The 22532-nt window shown below is 47.7% G+C and overlaps 1 protein-coding gene across 1 annotated transcript in view; it reads right to left on the bottom strand.

Moving 5' to 3' along the window:
• Window positions 1-210: 210 nt before the first annotated feature.
• The window catches only part of LOC131737607 (uncharacterized), a 34259-nt gene continuing 11937 nt past the window's right edge, over window positions 211-22532 (bottom strand). The window contains exon 3 of the mRNA XM_059027855.1: window positions 211-1897. The gene's annotated coding sequence lies outside the window, so the exon portion shown is untranslated. The remainder of the gene's footprint in view (window positions 1898-22532) is intronic.

Genomic DNA, 22532 nt, shown 5'->3' on the forward strand with positions numbered 1-22532 from the left:
GGTTATTCTTTAGATCAGTTTATCTGGAGTGGCTACGCAGACACCTGGAGGTTTAGGACTGAATTGCAGGTTAGTCCTGTTTTAATTCTCCCGTGAATTTCGCAGGGCCCTACTCCTGTTTTAATTCTCCCGTGAATTTCGCAGGGCCCTACTCATAATTACCATTGGCTCCAGACATCAATCAATCAATATTTATTTTATATAGCGCCTTTCATAGTGGACCACCATCACAAAGAGCTTTACAAGATAGTGAGGAACAATGCATAATACATTAAATACGGTGAAATACAGGGAATAGTACATTTAAATACAAACAATAAAAACAATGCAAATACATTAAATACAGGCATAATACATTAAATACAAGGCTAGGGTGTGAAACGTAAACATTGTGGATGCGTGTGTCATGCAGAATCATATGAATAAGATGGAGTGAAAAACCTGAAATAGCAATTTAGACAACAGCTAATAACAGATATCAGGCTTAAAGAGCATTGAAAACAAGAGAGAACAAGTGGGTCTTGAGAGATGATTTGGAGTGAGCGACTGTGGGAGCTGCACGCAAGCTGGGAGAGAGTTCCAGAGAGTCGGAGCCATGAAGCTAAAAGAGTGCTCTCCAAGTGTGGTGCACTTTTGCTTGGGTATAACAAGCAAGCCAGAGTCAGAGGACCTCAGCTTGCGTGCAGGGACATAGCGGGTCAGCAAGTTGGGGAGATACTCTGGACCTGTGTGATGAAGGGCCTTGTAGGCAAGTAGGAGAATTTTGAAAGTAATCCTGAACTTTACAGGTAGCCAGTGCAGCTTGGCAGGACAAGGGGTAATGTGATTATGTTTTTTACATCTGGTAAGGAGCCTAGCAGTGGCACTTTGAACCAGCTGCAGTTGGTTTATGGCGTGTGACGGGAGACCACCATAGAGAGATCTGCAGTAGTCGAGTTGAGAGGAGATGAATGCATGACAGAGTATCTCTGCATTCGGGAGGGAAAGGTAGGGACGGACCTTCGAGATGTTTCGGAGGTGGTAGAAGGAGGATTTGACTACAGGAGGAGATTTGTGTATCAAAGGATAGGTTACTATCCAGAAGTAGACCAAGGCTTTATACAGTGGGGGAAGGCAGCAGCAGACAGTTTCTGAGATTCAATTTTGAGATTCTTGAGTTGAGTTTTCGATCCTATTAGAAGTAGTTCAGATTTGTTCATGTTGAGCAGAAGAAAATTGGCAGACATCCAGACCTCAATGTCTTGGACCATAGCAGAGGGACATCCAGGGTCGAGTTTTAGGTAGAGCTGGGTGTCATCTGCATAGGAGTGAAGCATGAGGCTATGTTTGCAGGTGAGGTGACCCAAGGGAAGCATGTAGATGTTGAAGAGAAGAGGCCCAAGAACAGACCATTGAGAGACACCGCAGGTGACTGGGCTTGTGTCAGCACTGCTTCCATCATAGAAAACAGACTGCATGCATCCAGATACGTAAGAGGACAGCCTTGCATAGTTAAAGCAAACTACATACTGTGACGTGTTCTGGGGTGGGTTTGTTGTAAGGCGGGGAGAACACACAAAACCACACAACACAAGAACAAGTAAAGTTTAAAACCTGTTTATTTTTAACAGGCTTTGGCAGAGGATCTTTGGGAGTGTTCTTTATAAACGAAAACAAAACAAACAAAATAATCAATCAGCCAACAGGTGGAGGTCTTTCAGTCTTTTTGTCGATTCAGGCCGGGTTCGTTACCGAGGGTAGTTTTCGTACAAAAGTATTGTCCAAGTGCCGTTGGGGTTCTCCAGTCCAGTCCTAGTTCGTTGTTGGGTGTTCAATCCTTGGTATAATTTTCTTTTCTTTCTTTCTCCCAACCTCTTCTCCACAGTGTGCTCTCTCCAATGCCCTCCTATTCCATTACCTGCCAGGATAAAAAAGATAACAAAGAAAACCCAAGGCTAGGTTAAAAAGAGCAGACTGATTGGTATCACCTGTCTGCAGATTTGCCTTGATTACACCTGGTGACAGATGTGGCTGTTCTGCTGCAGTCTGGCAGTTTCCACTGAGCTGTCCGTGTTCCTGACTCTGTGGAATCCTTTGCATTGCTGTCCGTGGTCCTGGCAGTCAAAAAAGAAAGAAACCTTGCAGGCACATAACGTCCATCCACAGCACAACCCCTGAAACCACTACAATACTTAAAGGAATGCTAACAAAGGAGTTGAAATAAACCTTCTTTCCTCTTATTTGTTCAATAGGTAGATTATTTTTATGAAGCACTTCATAGCCTGTGTCAGCCTCTTCTCCTACATGGTCTACTAGAATGAGGTCAGACCATGGTAATTAACCTTTACCACCGAATTTTGCTAGTGTGCTTCTTGAAAAATCATGCCAATTTAAAGTAAAAAAACAAGCACAGAACAAAAAAGTCTAAGCACAACGATATTGGGACACTGATAATGTTGCTAATGCGAACACGGCAGTCTTCTTCTGAAAATAAACTATTTCGAATATTCAATATGTTCCCTCACCACAGCAATCCCCACAAAAACTCAGGAGAACTGAAGGTCAGTGAGCGTTCTCTGAACCACTGACCAAGCTAATTCCCTTTTTACATCCAGGGGATCTACATGTTTTGCGAGCCACCAGTCCCTAAACGTCAACGACCAGCCCTGCCAATTTTGCTACTCTAACCTGCAGGAGCACCACAGCCAAAGAGATGATTCCTTAAAATATCAGCAGCTTTCTAATCTGCAAACCCCCACGCAGCCCCTTTACCAGGGGAGCCATTCGGGGAACCCCGTATTGTTCATGTTTACATGAAAAACAGCTGAATAGAATAAAGATTGGAAAATGTTGTGTCCAATTAGTTTTCAGTTTTCAACATGGACAAAAGGTTCCAGGTGAACCACAATGAGCATGTACTAAAGGGCAAAACATATGCAATGGTAATTCCTACAAACACTCACATGGTTTGGAAGGATTCATGCAAACTGGCAATCCAGCAGTATGGTATTAGAGAGCTACCATATCAGGACCACTGTGCAGTATTTCTGCTACTGAAATGATATCACCCGTAGTTTAAACCAGTAGTTTTCTAACTGGTCCCTCTGGTTGGGGCTCGAAGTAACTCTGTTGCATGAGGGATCAAACCTAAATTTAAAAGGAAAGGTGGGCACCTGAGCAAAAAGGTTTCTAATATTAGTACTATTAAAACAAACCTTAGACAAATGTTTTAGCTAGTTGTCTTTATATTATATAATGCGAAGGGTTTTGGGCAGATAGTGTTTTTTTTGTTCCTTTTTGCTGTGTACTATGTTAGATTTTTGGTCTCTTTTTTATTTCTTCAGCACAAACACAAATCACCCTAAAAACTATAGACTGCACAGTATACCTAGGGCTTCCAGTTTTCATTTTCCATCTTTCTCCCTCCCTTTAAACCTTAATTATTATTTTATTATTATTTGTTTATTTAGCAGACACCTTTATCCAAGGCGACTTACAGAGACCAGGTTATGTGAACTATGCATCAGCTGCACAGTCACTTACAATTACGTCTCACCCAAAAGACGGAGCACAAGGAGGTTAAGTGACTTGCTTAGGGTCACACAATGAGTCAGTGACCGAGGTGGGATTTGAACCGGGGACCTCCTGGTTACAAGCCCTTTTCTTTAACCACTGTACCACACAGCCCAGCCTAATTAATAGTTGTTAAGCCTTAACTGAATACCAGATTGTTTAAATTAGCGACGCACTACTGAAAACTAACGCAGTGGAAATTAATAAGCTGAATTCGTCGAGAACAAAATGCAGGTTTAAATAGAATCAGGTGAGATCAATGCACATCGTTTGTTAACTCAATCAAGATATGAGGGTAAAAAGAAACAACTTCCTTTGGTAATTAGTGTTTGATTAAGAAAGCGAATCGGCTCAAAATATGTTTATAGGGACATCACGTGATCAAAAATAAAAACCGAAAACTAGAAGCCCTCATTATAACATGTCTGGTTCACAGACCCCGATTAGCACTGATCTGCGATTATCTGCCTTATCTAACTGGGCTCAGTGAAACCAGCCGATCAAGACATTGGTATTGTAACGGCATCACAAAAGGTATTTTTAAATCTTTACTGTAAGGAAGCCTTTTGAGCATCCATAATATTCTCATACTGCAAATCCCAAATCCTATTCTCCACCCCTCTGATATCCACCCCCCCATGTTGTTTTGGTTTTAGAATAGTAAATGTTTTCAAAAATAACCCTCTTTAGCTTTGAAGCCACAAGATGAATCCAGTAATCAGATGGAAAATATGAAGTGCAGATCAAAGGAATGTGTTTCTATTAGTGTCTGTTCCAGCCTGCCAGAGAGCCTCTTCTCAGCTTAAGAATGAGTTGATGATAGGAAAGCAGCCAGATACTTAAACAGAGTGGGCTCCATGCTGCCTTAATGATCATTGTTAAAGCCATGACTCAATAAAGACACACTGAAAAAGATTACATAACTGGGAAATACCTGCCATAACACTGTCCATAGTAATTAGGGACACAATAAGCAGACAGGAAAGCACTTTTTTTGTGGATATTTAAGTTTAATAAAGTAATTGTAGCTAACAAAATTAATATTACCAATTGTGCACTTCCATTAGCTACAATGGTCTCAAATGTGTTGTTCTGAAAGAAACACCTGTTATAGCAAACATGTATTTTCATTTGAAAACAGATATGTGGTATTCTTAGTCTGCTGGCATTGCCTTATAGGAAGCCTGCTACTGCTTTACTTCCTTTGTCATTTTCCCTCAGGCCAGCAGTGTCTTCTGGGTCAAAGCATGTTACTGGCTGAAAGCAGTCAATAGGGTGAGTAGCTGAGTGCTAACTGACAGGAAAGAAGCCAAAGAGGTGGGGACAATGTCATCCTCCTGGTGAAATGACCTAGAAAGTGCAAGACAGTCTAAAAGCATGCCTGGCAAACAGAGATTTCTTTAACCTAGTGTAGTACCAGATAGCATGTTTGAAAATGAAAACACAAGTTTGCTGAAACGTGTATTATTTTTTCTTTTTTTAAATTTGGAATCGCCAATTGTTTTTTTACCCCATTTTCTCCCCAATTTGAAATGTCCAATTTTTAAGCCTCGCTCACCGCTGCCACCCCCGTGCTGACTCTGGAGAGATGAAAGGGAACACACGCGTCCTCTAAAACGTGTGTCATCAGTCGTCTGCTTCTTTTCACTCTGCAGGCCCGCTATGCAGCTACCTCAGAGCTACAGCGTCGGAGGACCACACAGCTGGGCCTGTCTGCAGGGTTTGCTGGTGCACGGTGAGCCTAGGACACCCTGGCTGACCTAAGCCCCCCCCCCCGGGCGGCGCTCGGTCAATTGTACACCGCCCCCTGGGAACTCCCGTCCACGGCTGGCAGTGGAATAGCCTGGACCCAATCTGACGACCTCCAGGCTATAGGGCACATCCTGCACTCTACACGAAGTGCCTTTACTGGATGCGCCACTCGGGAGCCCCTACAACTGCTTTTTTGAGACCTATATCAATACTGGAATAACAAAATCATTCCAGTAAATCTAATCAAACATGTATAACCATCATCTAAATTTTTTCTATGTGAAAGATGCACACTTTGGAGTAGATGTAAGTATAGGTGTAGTGCAAGTAATTGCGGATGCAAAATTCAAATTGCATTGTGGCCAGGCAATTATTTTGCACTGTGCCCTATCTAAGCTTTAGAGCAATGCAAATTACTTGGCACGCACAAATAATGATCCACAATTATAATAATCGGTCTATTTAGTGGTCGCACTTGCAGAGTTAGGAGTACAGAGAGCAGTAGATGCTGTATGACATTTGTGGAGCACGAAAAAATATGTCAGAAGAAGGGAAGCAAAGTTGGCGCATTGGAAAAGAAAAGTTTTATGAGAAGGAGCTGAGAGTCCTTACAGCTGAGGTCACTCAGCATGAAATTGAGTTATTTGGAAAAGCTAACATCAGTTATGCTAGAATCCTTAGGAAATTATATGTATGGGCCTGCCCTTTTTAGTATGCCATCCAGAAATTTGTCTAGCACTCTGGAAAAGGTGGATTGGGTTATCCCTCCAGACATTCTAACTGTTGTCTGAAAGGAATCAGAGGCTAAGTAGTGCAGGGAACACAGCACTTTCACATGTGCAGGGATAGCGGTCCCTAGATTGATGCTGGGGTGCAGCTCATCCCTCAGTTCAGCTATGAGGTCAATGATGACCTGTGGAGTGAGACGATAACGCTTTAGCACCACATCCTCCTACAAAGTGACCCTGGGATTGAATATGCAGGGTCTTCTTAGTCCTACCTCTCCTCAACAAGAGCCAAGTATCGCCGCATCAGGAAGTGTACCACAGCAGCCATCCTGAAGCCAATGACAGGTCTCTGCAGGTGTGTGCTTTTATACAGCTCTTCTACAATTGTTTGCACCTTGTAAGAAGAGGTTTAAATTTTCGGAGGGTCAGCAATTGCCTAAGTGCAAGGCAAAATCCTTACGTCACATTATAATGTTTACACCCACTTAGTATCCAGATCCCACCCAATTCTATGCTCTTTTTTTCATTCGAATGCATTTCAGTAAAATTGTAAAGGATTAATGATGGCAAAGTGCAAATTTGATAGCGGGTGCAGAACGCCAGGTGAACACCATTGTTTACATCCGCTACATTTTTAGCGACTGGTAAAATCAGTTTTTACAGTGGCTAAACACGATTTATGGCAGCATTATGGGGGTTTTGCACCCGCAAATCACTTTGCGCGTATCCTTACATCTATCCCTTTATGTTCAACGTGTATTTGATTTTAAATGATATTTTTTCATGGCATTTGTTAACAAAGAAAAATGTCTAACGATAGGTTGCGGATGCAACCCCGGTTCCCTGAAAGAGAAAATAACCATCAAGGTATGGGACATTGCCGTCAGGCAGTAGGGATTGGCTGAGCTTTATGTCAAAGCTGCCGATAGGCCTCCGCGCAAGCTGCCGTGTAAGCCCTCCCCCTTGGGAGCTTACTATACGCAGCGCGCGGAGAGTCATTTCCTCTTTTGCCCTTCAGGCCGTGAAGGCCTCCAGAGCGACCTCGCGGCTTGATGGTTATTTTCTCTTTCAGGGAACCGGGGTTGCATCCGCAACCTATCGTTCCCTTTCAATTCGAAAATAACCATCAAGGTATGGGAACAGTGTACCCAAGCCGTCGCGAGGGAGGATTCTCGGCAGTAGGACAGACTTACGTCATAACGCAACTGCGTAGGCAGTACATCTACACATATGCGGAGCTGCGCCTCAGCGTCTATGCTCGCTATGACACCTGTCCCAAGGTGGAATAGTCACACCATATTGTCACCTACTCTAGATGTCCGCAACCTGAGGCGTCATAGAGTGCAACACAGATGCTCCAAATGACGGAGCAGAGGATTCCAGTACATTTAGCCTGTAAAACCTCATGAAAGTATGCGGCGTAGCCCAACTGGCTGCCACGCAAATATCAGACACCGGCACCCCTCGAAAGAGGGCCCAGGATGTCGCCATACCCCTGGTAGAATGCGCCTTCAACTGCCCTGGTGGCGGAAGGCCTGCAGATTCATACGCTAATTTAATAGCATCCACTATCCAGTGGGAAAGGCGCTGTTTAGACAGCGGCTGACCCAAAGATCTAGAACCATGGCATATGAACAACTGTTCTGTCTGCCTCACAGTCCTTGTACGGTCAATATAACACCTCAATGCCCTCACAGGGCAGAGCATGTGTAACCGCTCTTCCTCTGGGGAAGAAAAAGGAGGAGGATGGAACGCCATCAACTCGACTGACTGGTTCATGTGGAACGGGGATATAACCTTTGGTAAAAAGGCCGGATTAGGGCGCATGGAGACCTTAGAACCGTCTCCTGCAAAACGAGTACAAGAAGGATGCACTGACAGTGCATGTAACTCGCTCATGCGTTTTGCTGATACTACAGCCAGCAAAAACGCAGTCTTAATAGATAAGAGCTTCATATCCACGCTGTGGAGAGGCTCAAACGGTGCCTTGGCAAGGGCTTCTAGCACCACATCAAGGCTCCACGACGGTAAACTGGTCGTTCTTGGAGGCCGCAAGCGTCTTGCGCCTTTCAGAAACTGAGATGCCAAAAAATGGCAACCAGGTGATAACCCGTCAATGCGTACGTGGCAAGCCGAAATAGCGGCCAAATACACTTTAAGTGTAGAGGGAGACTTACCCTCGTCTAACAGCTTCTGCAGAAACTGTAATATCACTGCCATAGGGCAGGAGACCGGGTCATGGCCCTCAGCCAGACACCAGCTCTGAAATAATTGCCACTTATACGTATATTGCGACCGAGTAGAGGGCGCTCTCGCACTCTGAATAGTGGATATAACCACCGTCGAAAGCCCTAAGGCTGACAGGCGCTCCCGCTCAGGGGCCAAGCCCATAGCTGCATGAGCTTGGGGTTCGGATGCCATAGCCCTCCCTGGGCTTGGGACAACAGGTCCGCTCGCAGAGGGAGCTCCCTCGGGCGACCGTGCAACAACTGCACTAGACTCGGGAACCATATCCTCCGAGGCCACCGAGGAGCGATCAGAATCACTGTCGCTTGCTCTACCCTGACCTTCTCCAAGAAGGCGGGGAGCATCGAAATCGGTGGAAATGCGTACAGGAGCCCTGGCGGCCATTCGTGAGCCAGTGCATCGACTCCTAGGGGGCTGTCGAGGTCCTTCACCGAGAACCATAGGGGGCAGTGCGTGGTCTCTCGCGAAGCGAAGAGATCGACTTGCGCTGTGCCGAACCAGTCCCAAATGCGCTCTACCACCCGAGGGTGAAGACGCCATTCGCCCGCAAGAGGACCTCCTCTGGACAGGAGATCCGCTGCGTAATTGACTCTGCCCGGCAGATGAACTGCACGCAGAGAGGCTAACCGCGGTTGAGCCCAGAGCAACAGCCGCGTTCCCATCCGGTGAAGACCTGGGGACCGCAATCCGCCCTGGCGATTGATATACGCCACTACTGTGGTGTTGTCTGACCGCACTAACACGTGCTTGTCTAGAAGCACTGGCAAGAAGTGCCGAAGGGCGAGGTCCACTGCTCTGAGTTCCAGAGCGTTGATGTGGGCTGACCTCCAGGGTCCTGACCACACTCCACGGGTCCCTGTCCTGTTCCAGACTGCTCCCCAACCTTGGTCGGTTGTGATAACTTCCCTTCGGAAGATGGGACCCAAGCGCACGCCCTGGCGGATGTTCGACTGAACTTTCCACCAGCGTAATGCTTCCCAGCAGGTTCGGGATACCCTCAGCCTGTGGTGCTTGTCTCTCCGCGGGTGCAACGCGAAGGCATTGAACCAGGCCTGCAGAGGTCTCTGGTGTAGTAAGCCCAAAGGAAGGGCTTGCGAGGCGGCAGCCATCAACCCCAGCATGCGCTGACAGAGCTCCATGCTGACTGTTTCTCTCAACCTGAATAGGGAGAGACACCGCTCTAATGAGGCAACTCTTTGTGTCGATAGGGTCGCTTCCATGGACACTGAGTCCAGATGCAGACCCAAAAACTCGGTCTGTTGGCTGGGCACGAGGCGGCTCTTGTCTGGATTGACCTTCAGACCTAGCCGCTGAAGATGGTCTGTAACCATCACTGTGTGCTGTGCCAACTGCTCCTTTGACTGCGCGCAGACGAGCCAGTCGTCCAGATAGTTCAGCAGTCGAACGCCTTGAACCCGCAAGGGGGCTAAAATGGCGTCCATACACTTCGAAAAGGTTCGAGGAGCTAGAGACAGGCCGAATGGCAGGACACAAAACTCGTAGACCCTGCTCTGAAATGCGAAACGTAGGTACTTTCTGTGACCCGGACAGATGGGAACGTGAAAGTACGCATCTGTGAGGTCTACGGTGGTAAACCAGTCGCACTGCCGGACAGACTGGACAATGTGCCTGTGCGTAAGCATCTTGAACGACAACACCCGTAGGTATTTGTTCAGTACACGCAGGTCTAGAATAGGGCGGAGCCCGCCGTCCTTCTTTGGCACAAGGAAGTATTTGGAGTAGAACCCCTGGTCGGTCAGAGCAGGGTCTACTAGTTGAATGGCACGCTTCTTGAGCAATGCCTGTATTTCTGCATTTAGAGCTGAGGACTGAACCGAGTCCTTCACTGCAGTTACCACCACTCCCCTGAAGGGGGGGGGGGGTTTAACCGGAATTGAAGGGTGTACCCGGTGAGTATAGTTTTGCGCACCCAGATGTCGTTGGTGCATTGTTGCCAGAACAGGAGCTGTGGAACAGTGTAGGGGTGGGTTAACGGCTGCCGGGGTTTCTCAGGGCTGCTTAGGCTGCGCTCGCTCACGAGGGGCCTGACCAGAGCCACGAGGGCGTGGTCTGCTGCCTCCTCTGGGGCGCCACCCTCCGCGCTGCGGTCTTGCAAACGCGGGTTGGCTGCGTGCTGCAACCCCCGAAGGGGCGGTTTTACTGCCCTGTGGGTGCGCCTGCTGCTGCGGCGGCGCCCTGCGCCATTGGCGCTCCTGCGGCCGCCTTGGCTGGAAAGGCTTGCTTGGCCACATCTTAGCCAACTGCTGCGACGCCTCACGCGCCTTGACGGAGCGTTGCAGCATCTCCTCCACCGCTGGGCCAAACGTGTGCCCCGGGGATATAGGAGCATCTAGCAACGGGGCCTTATCAGCCAGCCTGACCAAGAGCTGTGCAACTGCACCCAGCTCGGTTCTGAGCCCGACGGATGGGGACTCAGGCAGGTCGCGAATCAGCGCCGCCTGGTAGACTGTCAGGAGGCTGGCCACGTTGGACAGTCTAACTGCCTCTGTAGCCGCGGCATAACCCTTTTTTAGGTGGGCCTCCGTAATCCTACACTGCCTGTTAGGGCAGGAAGGGTCCTTAGCCAGCCCCGAAAGTGTCGGCGTCTTTACTAGCGCGGCGAACGCGGCGCCCACTGGCGGAAACAACGCCAGCCCAGCTTCGCTCGCCCCGTGCATGGTGAAGGCCGAAGCCTTGCGAGAAGTCGCAGGGGCGGAGGCCGGTGCTCCCCAGGTGGACTGCACCTCCTTAATAAAATCCAGGAATGCCGGGAGCATCCTGGACTGAAGGGGCGGAGCCGATGGCAATTCAAATAGAGAGCGACGTGTTGGCTCTGATGCAGGCCAGTCCACGCCCAGATGACGGGCTGCCCTCTCCACCACTGACCAGATAGGGTCATTAGTATCCAGCACTTCAGGGTCGTCCTGCCCAGAGTGCTGGGATGCCACCTCAGGCTCTGTGTCTTCAAAGAGCGGGTCTGCATCAGATGCGTCCCTTGAGACAGCATCGGCGTCCCACTCTACTTCCTGGGGAACTGGTGGAGGAACCATCGGCTGACTAGCGCTGGGTCCGGTAACCATCTCTGGGGCCCGAGGCGCCACATTCGCTAGAGTCATGAGGAGGGATTGTTGTCCCATCATGAGCTCCATAAACTGCGACATCTTGGAGGTGAGCTCAGCCACCCCAGATGTGTCTTGATGCCGTCTACCCCTTCGAGGGGAGCGGGAGTGCCTTCTCCGGCGAGGCGATCGAGATCTGGATCGCGACTCCCGACGGGGGCGAGCCCCGCGAGAGGAGGGGCTGCGGGAACGTTCCCGAGCACGCCTAATTGGAGACCTTTGACCAGCTGTAAGCTGGGAAGATGGGCTCATAGGCTGAGACGTCGCCGGCAGCGACACGATAGACGATGGTGGGGCCGAGACGGTGTGGGACGAGCCCGAGGATGGGGAACGACCTCCCAACGCCTTCCTAGCTCTCTGGCGCAGGGTGCGTGTTTGAAACCCCGCACATAGCTGGCAGTATGCCCTGTCTGCCAGGGCAGATGCTGCATGGTCCGGCCCTAAACATGCGACGCAGTCCTCGTGAGGGTCGCTGGCAGGCAATTTGGCCTGACAGGTCACACAACGGTGGAACCCAGGCATATTGACGTCAATGACGAAGAGCCGAGGTGCGCGTCGAGCGCCGAAGCGCTGGGCACCAAGCGTCAAGCACCTGAAGTGCGTGCGTCGAGCGCCGCCGCGTCGAGCGCTGAGGCGTCGAGGGTGCGTGCGTCGAGCACCGAGCGCCGAAGCGTCGAGCACCGAGGTGCGTGCGTCGACGTCAAGGGTGCGCGCGTTGAGGTGTCGTGCGCCGAAGCGTCGAGCACCGAGCGTCGAGCGCCGAAGCGTCGAGTGTCGAGCGTCGAGCGTCGAGCGCGTGCGTCGAGCGTCGAGCGTCGAGGGTGCGTGTGTCGAGGCGCCAAGCGCCGAGCACCGAGCGTCGAGCGCCGAAGCGGCGAGCGTCGAGCACCGAGCGTCGAGCACCGAGCGTCGAGCACCGAGGTGCGTCGAGGGTGCGTGCACCGAGCGTCGAGCGCCGAGCGTCGAGGCGCGTGCGTCGAGCGTCGAGGGTGCGTGCGTCGAGGCGCCAAGCGCCGAGCACCGAGCGTCGAGCGCCGAAGCGTCGAACACCGAGCGTCGAGCACCGAGCGTCGAGCACCGAGCGTCGAGCACCGAGGTGCGTCGAGGGTGTGTGCACCGAGCGTCGAGCGTCGAGCACCGAGCGTCGAGCACCGACGTTGATGGAACGTGCACCGAGCATCGAGCACCGAGCGCCGAAGCGTCGAGCGTCGAGCACTGAGCCCCAAGTGCAGAAGCACTAAGCACCAAGCGCAGAAGCGCTGCACAAAGCGCCGAAGCGCTGCACCAAGCGCACAAGCGCTGACACCAAAAGCGCCGGAGCGCGAGCGCCGAAGCGCGAGTACCGAGCGTGGAACGCTAGCACAGACGCCTAAGCGTCAGCTGACCCGCCAAGCGGAGACGCAAAGTGCTGGTACAGTGTCTGATGCTGTGCAATACCTACCTGAAGGTGCTGGGGATTTTACACGTTGGTGGTTGTCTTCCTCTGTAAGTGAAGGGAAAAACTTTTTTTTTTTTTTTTTTGTGGACGCTGCAGAAGGAAAGGGAGTGTAGTGCAATACCACGTGGCGGGAACGCGCCGCGGGGGGGGACACTGCAGAGCAGACTACCCGCACACACACACGGTTAGCCTAAGCTAGACCGAGGATGCAATTGCGCGTGGCCAAGGCCAACCCAACACGTGTCCGACACACAATATAAATATATATAACAATATAATTACACAAAATATAATATATATAGAAAATATATATACAAAAAACCCAACAGTAAATAAGGAACAGAGGAAAGACGGGGAGACCACGAAGAACGCAATGCCGAAGCAAAGCGAAAAGGAATATATAATGTAGACACAAAATATATCCTAAAATAATACAATACAATAATAATAATAATAATAATAACTGAAATAAACTCGGAGAAGGGGATAAACCAGCTTCTCAAGCCTAAGCTTAGTGAGTACAATCAGTCAAAATAGCTCTAAGTCCTACCGCTACTGATGCTGAAGGCAAAAGAGGAAGTGACTCTCCGCGCGCTGCGTATAGTAAGCTCCCAAGGGGGCGGGCTTACACGGCAGCTTGCGCCGAGGCCTATCGGCAGCTTTGACATAAAGCTCAGCCAATCCCTACTGCCTGACGGCAATGTCCCATACCTTGATGGTTATTTTCGACTTGAAAGGGAACTTCTTTTGTACTCTTTTCCATGATGCACTTCCCACTGAAGGAACGCAGCCAACACATGTAAGTAGTTTCTGGGAGTTTGTTTTCTTGTAGGAACAACTATTTAGAACATTTCGTTTTTTAGTCAATGACTCTTCCTAAGTGTATTTTTTAACCTTGAAACATTCTATTTCTTTAATATAACTGAAACTCCCACAAGCCTCATGCATTAACTTGCCTTAGATCACTGTTTTTGCTGTAATTGACATGTTTTCAATGGCTACCTTGTGTCCTTACAAACTTGACTGGAAGTGTAACTTCAAAGTTTCTGCAGGGATCGATTAATAATTTTCTTCACTAATAGCTTGAAATAAATCAGTATTAAAAAAACTGAATCCACCTTTACAATACCGTGTGCGCTTTATGGAAAGTCTAACACTGGATGTGCAAAGTCACTGGTCTTCGATCCCACAATCAAGCTAATTGCCTCTTTATACCCAGGAATTCAAGAGTGGATGTCAGCCAGGTACTGGCAGCTAGAGGACAAAGGCCAGCGCTACAGGTGTCCGCTTGAGTTTACCAGGCGCCTGGCCAGTCGGGTCCAATGTAGCGCAATGAGGGAGTCTTGGTCGGTTCTGTCTTCCAAATTATTACTTCCTCCCCATGCATTACATACCAACAGGAATTATCATTATCATTTATTTTTCATGCAAAAATGTTGCCTGACGGGCTCCCGAGTGGCGCATCCAGTAAAGGCGCTCCGTGTGGAGTGCAGGAAGTGCCCTATAGTAAGGGTGTCGCGAGTTCGAGTCCAGGCTATTCCTTTGCTGACCGAGGACGGGAGCTTTCAGGGGGGCAGCGCTTAATTGGCCGAGTGCCGCCCGGGGGGGGGGGGGTTGAGGGTTAGGTCGGCCAGGGTGTCCTCGGCTCACCGCACACCAGCGACCCCAGTATTCTAGCCAGGCACCTGCGGGCTTGCCTGTAAGATGCCCGAGAGCTGCGTTGTCCTCCGACGCTGTAGCTCTTGGGTGGCTGCATGGTGAGTCTGCATTGTGAAAAAAAGCGGTCAGCTGACGGCACACGCTTCGGAGGACAGCGTGTGTTTGTCTTCGCCCTCCCGAGTCAGCGCAGGGGTGGTAGCGGTGAGCTGAGCATAATAAAATAATTGGCCATTCCAAATTGGGAGAAAATAATAAAAAATAATTGGCAATGACTAAATTTTTATAAAAAAATTACACACCACCTGGAATGATCATTATGGCTGTTTTTTAAGGGCGCAGAGATTATAAATCTTCCTTATCATGCATTACTGGAACAGGGAGCTGTCTTCAGCACCACAAGTGATAATTATTATGGTTTTTGTCTGGAAGCATAAACATTTATGTAGCAGCCTTTTAGGTTAAAATACAAAAACAACACGAAGGAACAGATTGCGATTCTCCATCCCCTTTTATGCCGTCACACATGACCCCTTGGAAAACGAGTGCAACCGCCTCTCCAATCTGCGGCTGCCCATCCAAAGAACTCTGTTCTTGCTGCTTAGCGCCCTCACAGGTCGGGAGGGAGATTTACAACCAAGAATCATCGAATTTCTGTCACAGGCACTTACAAGGCAGTAGGCGGCACCAATCTCATCGTGGCACATAGGGCCGATGGGGAACAGTGTGGGGGTGTGTCCCGTCGTCCCATCCCCCCCCCCATTTTTGAACAAAGGGATTAAAATGGTGCATTCTGGTGCAATTTTGGATGGTTTAAGCATGCTAGACTAGTAGTGGTCTGCTTGTAGTGTATGACAAAGTACTCCATTAGTGCAACAAAGGAGTTTTATTTCAGCACTGCTCACAGCAAGGCAAGATGAACAAGAAAAATTGACTTGTGGAGCATTCAGGCCCCTGCAATAAAAGACTAGCTGAAAATGTGTGTGGAATTTGTGACCGTGCCTTTAATTGTTTACAGTTGTAATATGGGAAACAGCATGCTGCAGCTCCCATGCTCAGCATTACTCAAGTCCTGATCTGACAGCATGTACTGTAACACAGACTGGTCTTATCATTACATCTTACTGTTTATTTTTCAGTAAAAACAAGTGTAAATTGCAGTGTGTTCATTCTGTTATTTTCGATATTAAATGCACCACAGCAAGCACATTGTCATATATTTTATTTCACTAGTTCTATCATATTTTCATTAGCACAATCTGAGAGCTAAATTTAGTGAATGTCATTTTATGTTTATTTTACTACAGTCAAGTAAGCTGCAGTACATTTAATTACTAATTCTCTCTCTCTCTTTATAATATATATATATATATATATATATATATATATATATATATACATGTATATATATATATATATATATATACACTGCTGTGCAAAAGTCTTAGACATGTTGCATTTTTCTATTCTGATGCATTATGAGCATCAACAATTTACTCAAAGCCTCCACTAGTGTTTTCTACTATTATAACAACCTTGACCTGCATAAAGAAGGAAAAACTGAGTAAAACAGCTTGCATCACTTGATTTTCACGGTGTGGTATCCAAAGCATAATCAACAAGTACAGAGAAACATCATCTGTAATTGACAAACCCAGGACTGGAAGACCCAAAAAGCTGTCTGTCAAGTATTGTCTAGCAATACTTGAAGATAGTATCCCTAAAGAATAGAAAGAAGACAAGTGTTGAATTGACAACAGAACTGGCAGAAAGCACAGGTGTCGTTGTCCATCAAATCAACAGTACAAAGGTTACTCTTGAAATCAGGACTTAAATGATGTGTTGCAGTAAGAATACATCTGTTAAGAAAGGGGAACAAGACTAAAAGGCTAAAATATGCACAAGAACACAAGAAATTGGACTGTGGAACAAGGGTCAAAGGTGCTTTGGACTGTTGATGGATGGACAACGACACCTGTGCCTTCTGTGCAGGTAGGCTCCCTCTGGTGGTGGAGGTGGGAGCGGCAGGCAGTCTCCCTCTAGCGGTGGAGGTGGGAGCAGCAGGCAGTCTCCCTCTAGCAATGGAGGCAGGAGCAGCAGGCAGTCTCCCTCTATCATTGGGGACTGGTGCGGCTCTCCTTCGGTCGCTGGGGACTAGTGCAACTCTCCTCTGAGTCCTGGTGTGGACGTGCCTACTGCCTGTGGAGGTGGAGCAGGCGTGGCTCCTCCCAATGGGAATCAACCCTGTGGAGGCATTCCCATCTCTGCAGCCAAGTAATTGATTAATACGGCTGCCATATCTGAGAAGGACGCTGGGTGGAGTTGTCGTTCCCAGGCCTCCCATTGCTCCCCATCTCTGGCCCACAGCAGGTTGACTGCCAGCGGGAGGGCCTCCTCAAAGTTCCCCTCAGGGTCCATCAGCCAGTGTCACGGGCATGGAATGCTCCGTCTCCTCCCTCATGGCCGCTGGACGCTCAGGCTCCTCCCTCTTGGGTGCTGCAGCTGCTGCTTCCCTTTCTTCCGGGAACCCCCACTCTCTTCGGAACCGGCAGTTCTATCTCCTGCAATGGAGGGCATTGGTCGGGTGCTATGTGCCCGACCTCGCCAACAGCAAAGCACCATTCCTTACCTCTAAGGCAGGTGATTTTTTCCCCACTCTTCTCACACAAAAAAATTAAATCCAGGAAAAAAATATTTTAAAATTGTACCCATAGTATCGTTCCTGGCCTGAGTTTGTGGACGTGCTATATCCTACTTCTGGACACCAGAGGAAGACTACCTGCAGCTTCCACCTCCACCACCAGAGAGAGACTACCTGCAACTCCCACCTTCACCACCAGTTGGAGACTACCTGTTGCTCCCATCGCCTCCGAAGGATGCCGAGCCTGCAACACCTAGGGCTGCTGAAGTTGCACCGCCTAGCACAGGCGCAGGGTTTGTATAATTTTTGGTGGTGCCCAGCTGTCCGATAAAAAAATTATATAAATAAATAATGTATGGATGGATCGGAAACAGTAAAACGTTTAACATTTTCTCTAAATTGCATAAAACCACTACCTTGAGAAAAACCTATTGTGCATGTACTTAACTATCTATTTTATTATATATCATTGCTTTTGTATGACATACTGAGTTGGAGTACATTGTCCTATAAAATTGTATATTAGAAGATAAACGACAAAGCTCTGCTGAATACAGTAACAACTCTGATGGATCTATAACCCACAAAAGCAAATACTTCCTAAAATTAAATAAATAATAAAAAAAGTAGCTCCTACTTTTGCGATGTTCTAATTGTTTCCTGGTAAACTGACAACGTTCTCTGTGTTGCTGCTCTGGCCGCCCAAACACAGTGTTTAAACTTTAAATGATTAAACCAGCAATTCATTTAAAAAACAAGGAGTGTAAACAATACTTCAGAGTCGTTTTAAAGCCACAACACAGACAGAAAACGAAATAAATGATATCATACAAAATGGGGCCTCAAAATAGCAATTGATGAATTGGGCACACAGGTAATCAATGATTGTACCGCCCACATACATTTTCGCTCCATTCCTCTCCCCGCGATGTTATTGTTTTAATATCATTGCTGTTAAGTAAAAGCTTGAGCACAACAATTGAATGCAAGCGGTAATTACGCCTTGGTAGCGTCAAGAGAAAAAAATCAAAAAAACACAACATTCGCAACAAGCCTAACAAGTTTAACATACTACAGGGTGTAACTAAAATATGTATTTAGTAATCTATATAAACTAATGTCTGGTTTATATAGATTACATTCCAAAGTACTGTGCTACCCCTCAGAATGAGCTACCCTGATTGAAAAATATTAGGTAGCTCATTCTGTCAGACATAATAATGAGCTACCCTCTGCTTTAAAACACACACAGCATTTTTAACCCTTTATAACCAACCAACTAAATATGCTTTTTTAAAGGATTTTTAATACTATAAATCAGGTGATGCTTTGCGATGCGTCTGCGAGTTAAAGACCGCGGATTAGAGGAGGTGTACACTATCTCATGGGGGGCACTTTTTCATGCTACACCGGTTTTGGATAGCCCATACATGCTTTCCTATCTATAGTTAATAGCAATATTGACTGTATTTGAAACCTGTACAAAGTTATAAATTCATATATTATAACTTACCAAAAATGGTAGCTTGGAATTATGGGCGTGTATCGAAGAGGGAGGAAATAAAGTCAAAAAAATGTCACGGCAGCATGCAAATTTGTGTAGGCATGCGTACTTTGTGTAGGTAGCTCCTCCTGCTTTTTTTAATTTTGTTTGTTTACATCGAACACAGAGAGGGGTGTAGTTACAATGCATTTTCAAAACTGATTCGCTGGTAGGATGGGACCAGCAAATCAGATGCTAGTTAACACAAGCAGTAAAAGAAGAGCACGCCCACTGCCTGTCTTGTAGAAATACTGGGTGCGTTTACGGAGATCATTCTGGGTAGATTCTGTGCCAACGTTCACATCAAACTGAATGTAAAATATAAGCTCAAACATTGGTGGAGCGGGGCCCACGTTCTGAATATTGGTGGAGCACAGGCACCACGGGCCCATGTAACTCGCCGCCTATGCCACGTAGGGCTACTGAGCCTGTTCACCATTGCCTGGGAATGGAGGTCGTTTGCTGCTGACCTCCGGGGATTTGCTGGGGCTGGAGGAGCCAGCCTGGGAGCCGTTAATGGCTAGCTCCTCCTAGCTATACGCATCCCAAACATTTATTTCTAGGCGCTATACGCTCTCCCGCGGATCTGCATGTGTAACTTTATAGGCTAAAAAACTTCTGACACATGTACACAGTGACATTCTGGTCTCGCTAGCTGTCCCTCATGAAAGTTCACAAGACACTGGAGCGCTAGTGAAGCTTTGGAGCCTTCTGACTGTCCTTGTCTACAACGACTCCTGTTCAACCTGTGTTTACAAGTAAACGTTTCTCAATTACAGTATTTAAGTGGATCATAACAGTATACGATTTTCGATTTGTTTGCTCTAAACGTTTATGGTAAGCATGTTGTAATCATTGTAGCAAGGACTGTGGTTAAAGATTTTTTTTTTACTTAAATAGATAAACAGGTGTTGATTCTGGCTTCATTTTATTAATATGTTTAATATAATAGCAACCGAATGCATGGCTTCCATCAGATACAGCCGGGGTTACAGTTTTGTTCAATGGCTTTCAGCAACCCCACTAATGGTTCCCGCGCCACTGCTTTGATCTGAAGTCCTGCCATTCTTGTCCTGACATATAGTTGTGTTGACCATTCTGAAGCAGACGGAAAGCTAACCGGTGGAACTTTAAATAATCCACCACAGATTCTTAGATCATTAAATATTACACCACAAAAGAAAGGCCAGAATAACTAATGGACCACACTGTGGCCTGAATACTATCAACAGTAAACAGGACCACAGGGTTACCGGTATACAGTCCAGTGCACATACAAGTGCTCAAAAATAATAATGAAAACAAAAGGTGAAAGAAAAAGGGAAAATAAAACACAGTAATAAAACTACAAAATAAAGGTGCTGCACTCGGCAGCGTTACCCCGACCGTCGCTATCCGCACAGCCCAGGTCTCCATCCTATGCTCACCTGTTCCCTCAACCTGCTTGTACTGTTCAGGGTTCTGCCCAAGTTTTTCCCCGCTTCTAAAAATTCCTTTTCTTTTTCTTTTTAATTAATTTGTTGTTGTGCTCGGTCCGGAAGCAGAGCTTCCACCAGCTGGCTCATTTCATCTTAGAGGGGCAGCCTGAGAGAGAGAGAGGGAAAGCCAACACACCCTCTTCCCCACTGACAGGCGGATCTACGAGGCTGCTGCCCCCTTCCTGCAGAACCACGCATGCACCAGACAGTCAGCACAAACCTCCCCTGTTACACCCCCATTCTGCTTTGTTTTTCTTTTTGCATGACCTATTGACTGGTTTGCACTGAATGTCCAGTAGCTGTACTGTGCAAACACTTTTTGGTGCCACATCTCCCTCTACTGTTAATGTTTAAAGAAGATCTGCAGTAAAACTATTAATTCACATACTGATAGATTTTATATCCAATTTTATGATTAACTTATTACTGGCAGACAGGTACAAGACTGACTGACTGGTCTTCTATTATAATTTTATTGTTGATTGTATAGGAGCTTTCTCTATGAATTATTTGTTTCACATCCCTCTCTAACACCTCAACTATAATTCAAAAAGATGACTGCAATAAAAAACACTATAAACCTCCACCTCCCCTCCCAGTGTTATGCCTGATTGCTACATTAATTTTTAATATGCACAAATCCACTATAAATGTTCGGTTTGTCATCTATAATTTCAATCTATAATTTCAAACACTTGACGGTACATTTCTGCTTATGTCACTCTGACCTAATGCAAGTGGTACCATAGTGGTAAACATATTTTTTAAATATTTTAAAATTGGTCAAAAGTGGGGGAAAGGGGATCTGTTTTTCTCCCTGTCACAAAGACGGCCGGAGTGGGTGGCATCAGACCAGAGCCAGGAAAAAAAACAACAAGAGAGAGGTGGAGTTTGGTGGAGCTGAGCGAATGGTCTCGCTCAGCATTTAATAAATAAACAGAACAGCAAAATAAAAAGCTTGCAACATACAAAAACACAGGGCACGGCACTGGTAGCCAAAATAAACAGACAAACAAAACGGACTACACAGACAAACACGGTGAGCTTCTATTTTTCTTACAATTATCACAATTACCTCTGTCTCCAATCCCGTTCTCCACTCACTGAACACACAAACCCCGAGTGAGTGAAAACGTGCTGCTTTTATGCAGCTGTACTGAGACTCAATTGGTAATCAATCAATTGGAGTCTCGGTACAACTGCACGTGAATTAATATAGTGTACTCCCGTGACCACACATTACATTTTAACCAGCACGTGAAGTGATTTGTGCCATCCTCGTGCCTAAATACAAATCTACATTTTTAAATACACGTGAAACACAGAACGGTTTATATCCCGTGTACTAATGACTATACACCAACATTTACACACGCAACATACAACATATAACACACAAATGCACACAGGGGCGGGGCACATTGCCACATATACCCCCCCTTGTGCGCAGCACACATGGCCTCAACGGCTACCTCCCCCCTTAAAAACCCAGGAGTCCAGGACAAAGTCTCGGGCTGGGAAGGGAGGCTTCAGTGGGCCCATGGCTGGCAATGCTGACAGCACCCCTGCCGGTAATGGCACGGCTGACAGCATGCTGGTCCACTCCTGCAGCGAAATTGCTGTGGGGGATGCTGGTCTCCTGACCTCTCCCCCTTTCTTCGTAGCCGGTAGCTCCCTCCTGTGAGGCTCCGGCCACAAGAACTCCTGCAGCGAAACTGCTGCTGGGGAAAGTGGTCTCCTGACCTCTCCCCCTGTCTTTGTAGCCGGTAGCTCCCCTTTCTGGGGCTCCGGCCACCGTACTCCCTGTGGTGGAGGTGCGGGAAGCAGAGACAGCTCCTGCTCCTCTGCTCCGAGCAGTGGCAGAGGCAGAGGCAGCTCCTGCTTCTCTGCTCCTGGTGGTGGTGGAGGCGGAGGCAGAGCGGTAGAGGTGGCGGAGGCAGAGGCAGCTCCTGTTCCTCTGCTCCTGGCAGTGGAGGTAGGAGCAGCGTGTAGTCTCCTGACGACGGAGGTGGGAGCAACGTGTAGTCTCCTGACGATGGAGGTGGGAGCAGCGTGTAGTCTCCTGACATTGCAGGGGACTGGTACGGCTCTGCCTCACTTGCAGGGGACTGGTGCGGCTCTGCCTCCCTTGCAGGGGTAGGTGATGGAGGCAGAGGCAGCTCCGCTCCTCTTCTCCGGGTGGTGACGGTGGGGGAAGTGATACCAGCAGCCATTCACACTTTGCTGGTGGACACAGGGACAGCAGGCATTCTTCCTCTGCTGGTGGACACGGGGACAGCAGGCATTCTTCCTCTGCTGGTGGACAAAGGGACAGCAGGCATTCTTCCTCTGCTGGTGGACATGGGGACAGCAGGCATTCTTCCTCTGCTGGCAGCTTG

Source organism: Acipenser ruthenus, chromosome 7 (assembly GCF_902713425.1).
Source record: "Acipenser ruthenus chromosome 7, fAciRut3.2 maternal haplotype, whole genome shotgun sequence".
NCBI classification, from domain to species: domain Eukaryota; kingdom Metazoa; phylum Chordata; class Actinopteri; order Acipenseriformes; family Acipenseridae; genus Acipenser; species Acipenser ruthenus.